This window comes from Prionailurus bengalensis, chromosome X (assembly GCF_016509475.1).
Source record: "Prionailurus bengalensis isolate Pbe53 chromosome X, Fcat_Pben_1.1_paternal_pri, whole genome shotgun sequence".
Lineage (NCBI taxonomy): Eukaryota > Metazoa > Chordata > Mammalia > Carnivora > Felidae > Prionailurus > Prionailurus bengalensis.
Window position 1 is genome coordinate 26,402,088 of NC_057361.1, and position 11,197 is coordinate 26,413,284.

Here is an 11,197-nt window from a genome sequence, read left to right on the forward strand (position 1 = left end):
TTCTGATCCTAGAAGGCTGGTTAAAATAACCCTCTTAGAGGCTCCAATAGCACTTATGCTTACTTCCCTTTAGTCTTTACCACACGTTGCAATTCCCATTTACCTGTCTGCGTTTCCCTAGACCAACTAGAGTCTTTTGGGAGCAGAGACTTTGAGGCCATGCATTTTTATAGGTGCAGATAAAATATAAGACATCCAATAGTTAACTAATACACAGGGAAGAGGAGGGAAAGAATGGATGAAACAAGTATAGGGGAAATGATAATACCAGACAGACTATGAGATGTACTGTGCGAGGTGAAGTAGGAACAGGTCGTATTTGCTTAAGGAATCCACTTCATGGAAGAAGAGAAACTGGAGAAGGACTTTGGGGGATGAGAATAATTTGATAGGCAAATACAGAAGAGCCAGCCTCCTAGAGGGTGGGAACAGCACAAAGGCACAGAATAGGGGAAAGAGCAGGGTGCGTTTGGGGAACAAAAAGCACGCTCATTGGGGAAAAAAAAAAAGCACACTCATTGGCAAGGGGTAGGGTGCAGATGCGGAAGTTGCGGGGGTGCAGCTGGAAAGGTAAATAGGAGCTTACTCTGAAGTCAGAGATGAGGAAGTTTAACGAGTTCCCACTGCTGCTTGGCCCTCGTCCATTTCTTCCCCTAAGTGCTCAGAGCAAGCTCCTCCTCCATTTCTCCTACCACTTACAGTCAGGCCACAGCCCCCTCTCCGCCATCAGGAGCGAGCTTGCTTCCGGAGCCTCTTCTGGGGCTCTATCAGAGTAAAGCCCTGCCAGTGAGTTCCTTTCATTGCCTCTTCCTCCTACCTTCACCTTACACCTGCTGGCTCTTTTGACTCGGTCCCCCTGATTTAAACAATCAGAATCTACGCTGTGGACATCAGTCCGCCCTGAATTTTATTTTTCGAAATGGTTACGTGATATTTACATGAACCGTACATGAGAAATAAACACATAAAGTGAAGCGTGATGAATTGCCAACGGAGTTTAGACAAGCGGGATGGTTGTGTTGGCTGCAGAAAGCAGTGGGTTCATTAACAACATAAAAGACGTCGTAGGGTGTTGGCCGGGATGCAGAGAAAGGGGGACCCTCTTGCCCTGTTGCTGGGAATGCAAACTGGTGCAGCCGCTCTGGAAAACAGTATGGAGTTTCCGCAAAAAACAAAAAAAAAAAACAAAAAAAACAAAAAAAACAAAAAAAGCCACCTAGACATAGAATTACCCTACGATTCTGCAGTTGCACTGTTAGGTATTTACCCAAAGGATGCAAAAATACAGATTCAAGGGGGTACATGCATCCCAATGTTTATAGCAGCAGCATCAACAAACTATGAAGAGAGCCCAAATGTCCATGACTGGTGAATGGATGAAGAATTTTTATGGAATATGTTTACAATGGAATACACACACACACACACACACACACATTCATCCATCAAAAAGAATAAAATCTTGCCATTTGCAATGACATGGATGGAACTAGAATGTATTATGCTAAGTGAATTCAGTCAGTCAGAGAAAGACAAATACCATATGATTTCACCCATATGTGGAATTTAAGAAACACAACAGGCGAACATGGGAAAGAGGAGAGAAGGAAACAAACCACAAGAGACTCTTAAGGATAAAGAACAAACTGAGGGCTGGTGGAGGGAGGTGGGGTGGGGGGATGAGCTAGATGGCTGATGGGGACTGAAGAGGGCACCTGTTGTGATGAGCACCGAGTGCTGTATGTAAGTGATGAAGCGCTGAATTCTACTTCTGAGACCAACATTGCGCTGTATGTTGGCTAACTAAAATTAAAAAATAAAATTAAAATAAAATAAAATAAAATAAATAAAAAGGAAGCAGTGGGTTTACAAGACAAAAAAGCAGTGTGAGCCAACAGGATCGGGCCATGGTTTTGGTTTTTTTTTTTTTCTTGCCCTGCCCTGAGGACCTTAAGTAACCTTGCATCTCTGACCCCTGCCAAGCCTGACCCAAGCAGACCTTCTGGGGCCTAAAGTAGTCTTGTCCAATTAGCCTCAGGCCAGTGCTTACTGTCATGCTAACAAACCTTGCCTCTGACCCCTTCGACATTGGCCAGACATATGGCTGCGTATCTCTATTGCTTTCTTTGATGTGCACAGCAGCTTGTTCATTCCAGGGAGTCCAGCTCCTCCCTGAACAACCTGGCTGGCCCCCCGCCACTATACGGCCATGTCATAGCCTAGAGATTGCACCTGTGGCACCAGATTGGGTCTTCTGGAATAACAGTTTTGATCCAGAGCAAGCCAATACCCACCATCTCTCTTTAAACTGCCATTTTGACTGCTGACAGTCTTAGAGGCCATTCTTAGAGACAAGTTAGCTCCTCTCGCCCTTGGACGCCTCTCTTCCAGCTCTTCACCGTATACTAGGTTTCATTGCTGGTCCCCGTTTCCACCCCTATCGGCAAGCAGACACCTGTCATCGTCTCATCATGGGTGGAGTGGATTTCCCTGCCACTTGACTTTGGGCTCGGCCGTGTAACTTGTTTCGGTGAAATGATATCTGGATGGAAGCGCCACTGTGACCATTTTGAGCCTGGGCCTTAATGGGGCCTTGCACGTTTCCATTTGTTCTCTTGCACGTATAACATCACCACAAGATGAACATGCCTAAGAATGAGCCACACGGACCGAGAAAAAGGAGGACACGCACGGAGCCGCACCACCCTATCCAACACAAAACCTGAAGTGAGAAAAAGGGCCACCCTAAGTGCCCCCGGCTGCAGCAGTGACACCCAGCTGAGCCCGGCCTCAATCAGTAGACCTTCAGCCAAACAGCAGACGCGCAAAGTCGTCTTGCCTCCCCTGTCACTTGTCACCACCGCTGATCAGATCTGGGTGACCGCTTGAGGGATGGCACGTGGAAACAAATTGTAATCGGTAAGGGCTGGAGTCAGGAAGACTTGGAAACTGAGGTGCCATTTGGAACCCCATATAACCTGACAAAGCGACAGAGAAAGCCAGTCTTGAGAGCAAAGTAGGAAAGCGGAGCCCATGTTCAAAGAGCTTCAGAGAAGGGTCCCAGGAAGAGAAAATAACGGAAGGGTGATTAGAGTGGGCTCAGTTCCCACAGGCTCTCAGCACCCCTGGACTTGAGGCCTGGTTGGGTTGCAGGTCTTGTGTCTGAGGCTTTGTCAATTGCGTCATCAATTGCATCTTACTTCCCACTCAGCGTGTGCACGTGTGCACACGCCCGCACACGTATGCACACCGAGAGTTTTATTTTTAGCTAGCTTAAATGGATCTTGCTCCTCGCAAGTAAAGAACTGGATATGCCCTCCCATGATAGAAAACCAAACTGACTGCCTGTGGGACTGTGTATCGTGTAGCTTTTGCCGTATAAGAAAGCATCTTGAAGTTTAAGAGTGCAGAACAACAGGGGCACCTGGGTGGCTCAGTCGGTTGAGCGTCTGACTCTTGATTTCAGCTCAGGTCATGATCCCAGGTCATGGGATCGAGCCTCACGTTGGACCCCACGCGGAGCACGGAGCCTGCTTGAGATTCTCTCTCCCTCTCCCTCTGCCCCTCTTCCCTGCTCACGCCTGCGTGCATGCGCGCTCTCGCTCTCTCTCTCTCTAAAAGAAAAAAAAAGTGTAGAACAGCAAAATATTGCCCTCAATTTTGTGGATTGTGATGGCTGGGATATCTGGGACATTTGTGATGGTACTTCTGGTCTTATCCGGCTGGGCTGAGGCTGGGTGTTCTCGGATCGTCTCACAGGTCTAGAAGAAGCAAAAGAGCAGTAACCCAAATGAGGAAGCTCATTTTAAGTCTCTGCTCATGTCATCGTTACTAGTGGCCCTTAGCCAAAACAAATCACTTGGTAGAGTGTAGACTCGGGGTGATGGAGACTGAGCAAGGGCTTAGATTACAGGGAGGAGTGAACACTTCGGAAGTCTTTATCGCAACAACATAGCAAAAGTACAATGGACAGGGATGCAGAAAGGAATACTGCCAAGAACGGCCTGTGTGCAAGGGCCAAAGGCCAGGAGGGTGGTATTTTCAAGGGAATGAGTCTAAGAAAACCTCCAGTTTGCTATAGCTTGACCTGTATACCTTTGGAAGAGTACAAGATTTTATTTATTTTTTTAACGTGTATTTTTTTTAAATTTTTTTTTTAACGTTTATTTACTTTTTGAGACAGAGAGAGACAGAGCATGAACAGGGGAGGGGCAGAGAGAGAGGGAGACACAGAATGGGAAACAGGCTCCAGGCTCTGAGCTGTCAGCACAGAGCCCGACGCGGGGCTCGAACTCACGGACCGCGAGATCGTGACCTGGCTGAAGTCGGACGCTTAACCGACTGTGCCACCCAGGCTCCCCTTTAACGTGTATTTTTGAGAGGCAACAAGCGAGCATGAGCAGGGGAGGTGCGGTGAGAGAAGGGGACAGAAGAGCTGAAGCAGTCTCGGAGCTGACAGCAGCAAGCCCGACACGGAGGCTTGAACTCGTGACCGTGAGAGCATGACCTGAGCTGAAGTCAGATGCACAACTGACCGAGCCACCCAGGAGCCCCAAGAGTCCAAGATTTTAACTCAGTGATTTGTTATTCTACCGTCATGGAAACACTCGTCTAAATAGTTAAAATAAGCATCTGTAGTATTTCACTCTTGCTGGAATGCCTAACCTTCCTTCCCTCCTTGAGAAAAGAAGCATTTCGGTAGAATTAACAGGGGGCAAATATCAGAAGCTTGAAAATAAAGTGTTTGTCCTGAATATAATTTACATAACAAGCTCCCTTGTACTTGACGGCAGAGAAGGCTCCCGAATAATGAACATATTTATGAGGGGGGGGGGGGACTCTTCTGTTGCAAACACTTCCCTGGGGGTACCACCGAAAGCACCAAGCCATTACTTGAAATGGAGCGCGTCCCTTTGAGTATCATAACCACATAGCTGCGAATCATAAGTTAAAAGTGATCATTCTATTCCCTATTCCTGAACACATATGCCAGCCTGGGCATCCATATCTGTGAGGTTGGCAGACCGGGGACCTGCAAAGGTCAAAGCACTATGTGCTGTCGCCTGTGGAATATGCAGCCATCCCAAAGTGTCTAGACATAGGGACTAGATCACAGCAAGTTCTCTTGAATAGGCAGAGCTGATGGGGTTGATATACCCCATCAGGAAGAGGGAGCCATCAAAGGAGAGCCAGAGAAATTTACACTTTCCTCATTATGCAAATGCTAATTTACAAACATAACATCATTCTCCTTTACCCTTGTTCCTCTTGCCGTGTTGCCTAACTGCAAACCAACAATTGTGACATCGCCATCATTTCCAGGCAGCAGACGCAAACTACAAAGAGAAAATTTCCATTTGTAGACTGCAGTGTTATTAACCAACGATCAGGGAAAAAGCTATGAAGGGAGGTGGAGAAGTTAAGGCATCCTGTCTTTGAAAATCTAAGTACAGAGTATATGACAATTTCCTGAAGAGCGGGAATTCGGGGCCCAACTGTTTTCATTTTATCTTTTTAAAGATTTTATTTCTTTTTTTTTTTTTAATTTTTTTTCAACGTTTATTCATTTTTGGGACAGAGAGAGACAGAGCATGAACGGGGGAGGGGCAGAGAGAGAGGGAGACACAGAATCGGAAACAGGCTCCAGGCTCCGAGCCATCAGCCCAGAGCCCGACGCGGGGCTCGAACTCACGGACCGCGAGATCGTGACCTGGCTGAAGTCGGACGCTTAACCGACTGCGCCACCCAGGCGCCCCTTTAATTTTTTTTTAATGTTTGTTTATTTTGAGGGAGGGAGGCACAAAATCCGAAGCAGGCTCCAGGCTCTGAGCTGTCAGCACAGAGCCCGATGCGGGGCTCGAACTCACAGACTGTGAGATCATGACCTGAGCCGAAGTCGGACGCTCACTGAGCCAGCCAGGCAGCCCCTTTTGAAGAAGGAAAAAACCTTCTGGTCTCCATAAGTTAGTCATTTCATGTGTGCCGATATTTCACACAATTTTAAAATAACCTTTTAAAAATCTGTAAGCTTATTTCAATACAAATACAAAGAACTGTAATGAGGTATATGTTATCAGAAGCAAGGAAATAGGCTAACACAAGCAATGTGGTCAAAAGTAAAGAAGGGCAAGATCGAAATGGCAATGGGAGGGAAACAGGTGATTTCTCAACCAAGGTAAAGAATGCCCAGTAATGTGGAGTCAGCCAAGGGAGAGGAATAGAGGACAGAACCATTCAAACACGCTGAAACTATCTCCCCAGGTTTTAAAAATAGACTTAATTCTTTAGAGCAGTTTTAGGTTCACAGGAAAGCTGAGCAGAAAGAACAGAGATTTCCTGTATCCCCGCCCCCCCCCCGTCGGCCCCCATATCCCCAGCCTCCCCCATTATTAACATCCCCACCGGAGTAGTACATTTGTTACAACAGATGAACCTACGTTGACACATCATCACCCCGAGGCCATAGTTCACATTAGGGTTCACTCTTAGTGTTTACCTTATATGGGTTGAGGCGAATGCATAATGACATGTATCCACCATTACAGTATCATACAGAGTAGTTTCATTGCACGAAAAGTCCTCTATTCACCTGTTCATCCCTAACACTCCCCCCGCCCCCTGCACACACCCCCAGCAACCCCTGGCAAGGGCTGATCTTCTTGCTGTCTCCAAAGTTTTGCCTTTGCCAAAATGTCTTTTAGTTGGAATCATGCTACATGTAGCCTTTTCAAATTAGCTTCTTTCACTCAGTACTATGCCCTTAAGTTTCCTCCAGGTCTTTCCGTGGTTTGATAGCTCATTTCCTTTTAGCACCGAATAATAGTCCATTGTCTGGATGTACTACAGTTTATTTACCCATTCACCTACTGAAAGACCTCTTGTTTGCTTCCAAGTTTGGCAATTATGAATAGAGCTGCTATAAGCATCTGCTGCAGGTTTTATGTGGACACAAGTTCTCAGCTCCTTCGGATAAATACCAAGGAGCACGACCGCTGGATCATAGGGTAAGAGTGTGTTTAGTTTTGTAGGAAACTTCCAAACTGTTGCACGAAGTGCCTGTTGCATTCTGCGTGCCCAGCAGCAGTGGATGAGAGCTCCCATGGCTCCGCATCCTTGCCAGCATTTGGCGTTTCTCTCTAGTTTTTAATTCCTCATTCTCTAACACACATGGATGATAGAGATAGAGACCTAGGTCTCCACGATTGACTTACCACCTCACATCTGTCACAGTGGGGAACAACACACGTTGGCAAGGGTGCAGCGAAAGGGGAACCCTCTTGCCTTGTTGGTGCGAATGCCAACTGGTGCAGCCACTCTGGAAAACAGTATGGAGGTTCCTCGAAGAGTTACAAATAGAATGATCCAGGGGCACCTGGGTGGCTCAGTCGGTTGAGCATCCGACTTCGGCTTGGGTCATGATCTCACAGCTTGTGAGTTCGAGCTCCGCGTCAGGCTCTGTGCTGACAGCCTGCTTCGGATTCGGTGTCTCCCGCTCTCTCTGCCCCTCCCCCCACTCGCACCCTGTCTCTCTGTCTCTCTCTCAAAAATAAGTCAACACTAAAAATTTTGTTTAAGAAATAGAATGATCCAGCAGTTGCACTACTAGGTATTTACCCAAACCATATAAAAATACAGATTCGAAGGGATAGATGTCCCCCACTGTTTATAGCCGCATTATCAACAATAGGTAAACTATGGATAGAGCCCAAATGTCTGTCAACTGATGAATGGATAAAGAAGATGTCGTGTATGGGGCGCCTGGGTGGCGCAGTCGGTTAAGCGTCCGACTTCAGCCAGGTCACGATCTCGCGGTCTGTGAGTTCGAGCCCCGCGTCGGGCTCTGGGCTGATGGCTCAGAGCCTGGAGCCTGTTTCCGATTCTGTGTCTCCCTCTCTCTCTGCCCCTCCCCCGTTCATGCTCTGTCTCTCTCTGTCCCAAAAATAAATAAACGTTGAAAAAAAAAATTTAAAAAAAGAAGATGTCGTGTATACACAATGGAATATTACTCAGCCATCAAGAAAAATGAAATCTTGTCATTTGCAATGACGGTCAATGAAGCCAAAGTGTATTATGCTAAGCGAAATAAGTCAGTGAGAGAAAGACAACTACCGTATGATTTCGCTCAGATGTGGAATTTAAGAAACAAAACAGATGAACATATGGGAAGGGGGGAAAAAAGAAAGAGGGAAGCAAACCCTCTCTTAACGATAGAGAACAAACTGAGGGTTGATGGAGGGAGGTAGGTGGGGAGGGAACGGGCTAAATGGGTGATGGGTACTAAGGAGGGCACTTGTTATGATGAGCCCTGGGTGTTATATGTAAGTGATGAATCACTAAATTCTACTCCTGAAACCAATATTACACTATATGTTAACTAACTACAATTTAAAAATTGGGGGAGGGGGAATTGAAATTAAAACAAGATCTAGATTTTTTTTTAATTTTTTTTTCAACGTTTATTTATTTTTGGGACAGAGAGAGACAGAGCATGAACAGGGGAGGGGCAGAGAGAGAGGGAGACACAGAATCGGAACAGGCTCCAGGCTCTGAGCCATCAGCCCAGAGCCTGACACGGGGCTCGAACTCACGGAGCGCAAGATTGTGACCTGGCTGAAGTCGGACGCTTAACCGACTGCGCCACCCAGGCGCCCCAAGATCTAGATTTTATGTACAGTGGTGAGAAATGGGGCCTTAGGAGGATAGACTACAAAAAGTACCGTAGAAAACTCTGGAAAAAGACCACATGGGCACCTGTGTTGGGTGTAGAGCTTACTTTAAAAAATAAAATTAAGAAGACCACAGCTTTTTTTTCCCCAGTGATGGCTTGCTTAATTATTTATATATGTAATGTGTATATATTTACAGAATCTTTGGGAAAAGAGCACCGTTTATTCATTGTCGGTTGGCTTATACTCTGAGTTCTTTTCTTCATCAATAGCAATACATTCATAAGACGCACATGTGCACCTCACCACTTGCTGACCAATTTCATACATTTCATACATTTCATACATGTAAGTGACGTTGGACAAGTAACCCAGATTCTTGCCTTTATTTTCTTCAGCTCTAATAAATGGAGATGAGCTAGGTGATCTGAAAAGTTCTTCTGAGTCCTTTAAGAAATTACATTCCTATGTTCCTTCCCAAATAAGAAGTGCTCCCAAAGATGTGTGGTATTAATGAAATGTTTGCAAAGGAAGGAGAGTTTCCCCTTTAAAAAGGCAATGAATGGCGGCACCTGGGTGGCTCAGTCCGTTAAACGTCCAAGTCTTGATTTCAGCTCAGGTCACGATCTCATGGTTCATGAGTTTGAGCCCCGTGTAGGGCTCTGTGCTGGCAGCGCAGAGCCTGCTTGGGATTCTCTCTCTCTCCCTCTCTCTCTGGGCCTCCCCTGCTCACTCTCTCTCTCTCTGTCTCTCTCAAAGTAAAGTTTAAAAAACACAATGAATGTACGTGAATTCAGATCATTGTTCCCTTTTACTCACATGCCATTTACTGAATGATACATGATATAATGTCTTCCCAAATTTTCCCTAATCAAGTTTCAATATGAAGCCTAAGCAGGCAAACTGTAAAGTTACGTTTTCTTTTCAAAAGTGTGCTTTCTAAAAAGGAATCAGCAAATGTACGATTATAATCCATGGAGATCAGTGAATTCCCTTCATTCAACATGCCTTGTGCCTTCTGTGTGGCTTCTCAGGGAAGGCACTAAATAAATTTTCTTTTCCTTTAATGATACGACTGTAAATGCAGCCCTTGAGAAGGCAGTGCCCCGTGATGATGAGTGTGACACATAATTTATAATCATGAACATAATTAAACATAATTGTGAACATAATCGGGGGTACTTTGCCTTCATTTTTGTGGGTCCTCAGGGCATTGTGGGTATAATCCCTGCCTCAGAACGTTCTCAGGAACAGCGGGACAAACTGAAACACCTGTCGACTTGCATCCGTGGCAGGTTTTCCAAACACGTTTGGCAAATGAGAACATTTTTGGATAGTCATGTGGTGATCTTTCCAAAAGACCCAGTGTCTGGGCTGTAACCAAATATGACCAAACACTAAATTCTGTGAGGAATGGAGATCACACCAACACGTACTTGTTGTGTCGTCCCCCTGTTCCTGCACGACAAATGACTCCAAAACCAAGCGTCTCCAAACAATAACCATTTATTATGTGCCACGATTCTGTGTACTATCTGCGCTCGGCTGGGTGGTTTCCCTCCTCCGGGCGATATTGACCAAGGTCATTCATTCACCTGGGTCGCTCAATCAGCGGCTGCAAACAGATGGGAGCTCTACTGGGGCCGAAATAGAAACATCCAAGACGGTTTCATTCACACTTCCGGAAGTTGGCGTTGGTCAGCGAGACTGCGTAGTTTCTCATCTGCTAGCTGGTTAGACTGGCTTTCTTAAAGCATGGCAGCTGGGTTCCAAGGAGGAAGGGCTCACTTTTGTACATCACCTATCAAGTCTCTGCACCACGTTTGCTGATGGCCATGCAAGTCACATGGCCCAAGCCCAGTCTCCTCCGCCCTTGTGAAGGAATAGAAGTGGCCTGTGCCTGTATGGGTGGATGAGAGTAGCGCAGGTAGAGACGGGAATTGCTACAAGGAGATGGAAATGTGTGTAGGATACGGGTGCGTTTTGTCTGCTTGTGAAGGAAATGTCGCTGTTTTATAACAACGGCATTCATATGGGAAGCCTTTGACACAATGTATTCCAAAGAGCGAGTTTATATTTTGTGTTGTTTTTTTTTTTTTTCAACGTTTTTATTTATTTTTGGGACAGAGAGAGACAGAGCATGAACGGGGGAGGGGCAGAGAGAGAGGAAGACACAGAATCGGAAACAGGCTCCAGGCTCTGAGCCATCAGCCCAGAGCCTGACGCGGGGCTCGAACTCCCGGACCGCGAGATCGTGACCTGGCTGAAGTCGGACGCTTAACCGACTGCGCCACCCAGGCGCCCCGCGAGTTTATATTTTGAAGTGGTGTTTACAGCTGAGACTTTGTGTGCAGTGCCCTCCTTGTGACGGCTGTATGCCTTTTTGTATCTGGCGGCAAGGCCTGCAGTAAAACTTTAAAACAATAAAAGAAATGCCCGGTTGACATTATTACCAGAAGGTAGGATTCCGTTGATTGATTAATTCATTCCTTCACTTGCTCAGCAGTTGCTTATAGAACACCCAGCCCCTA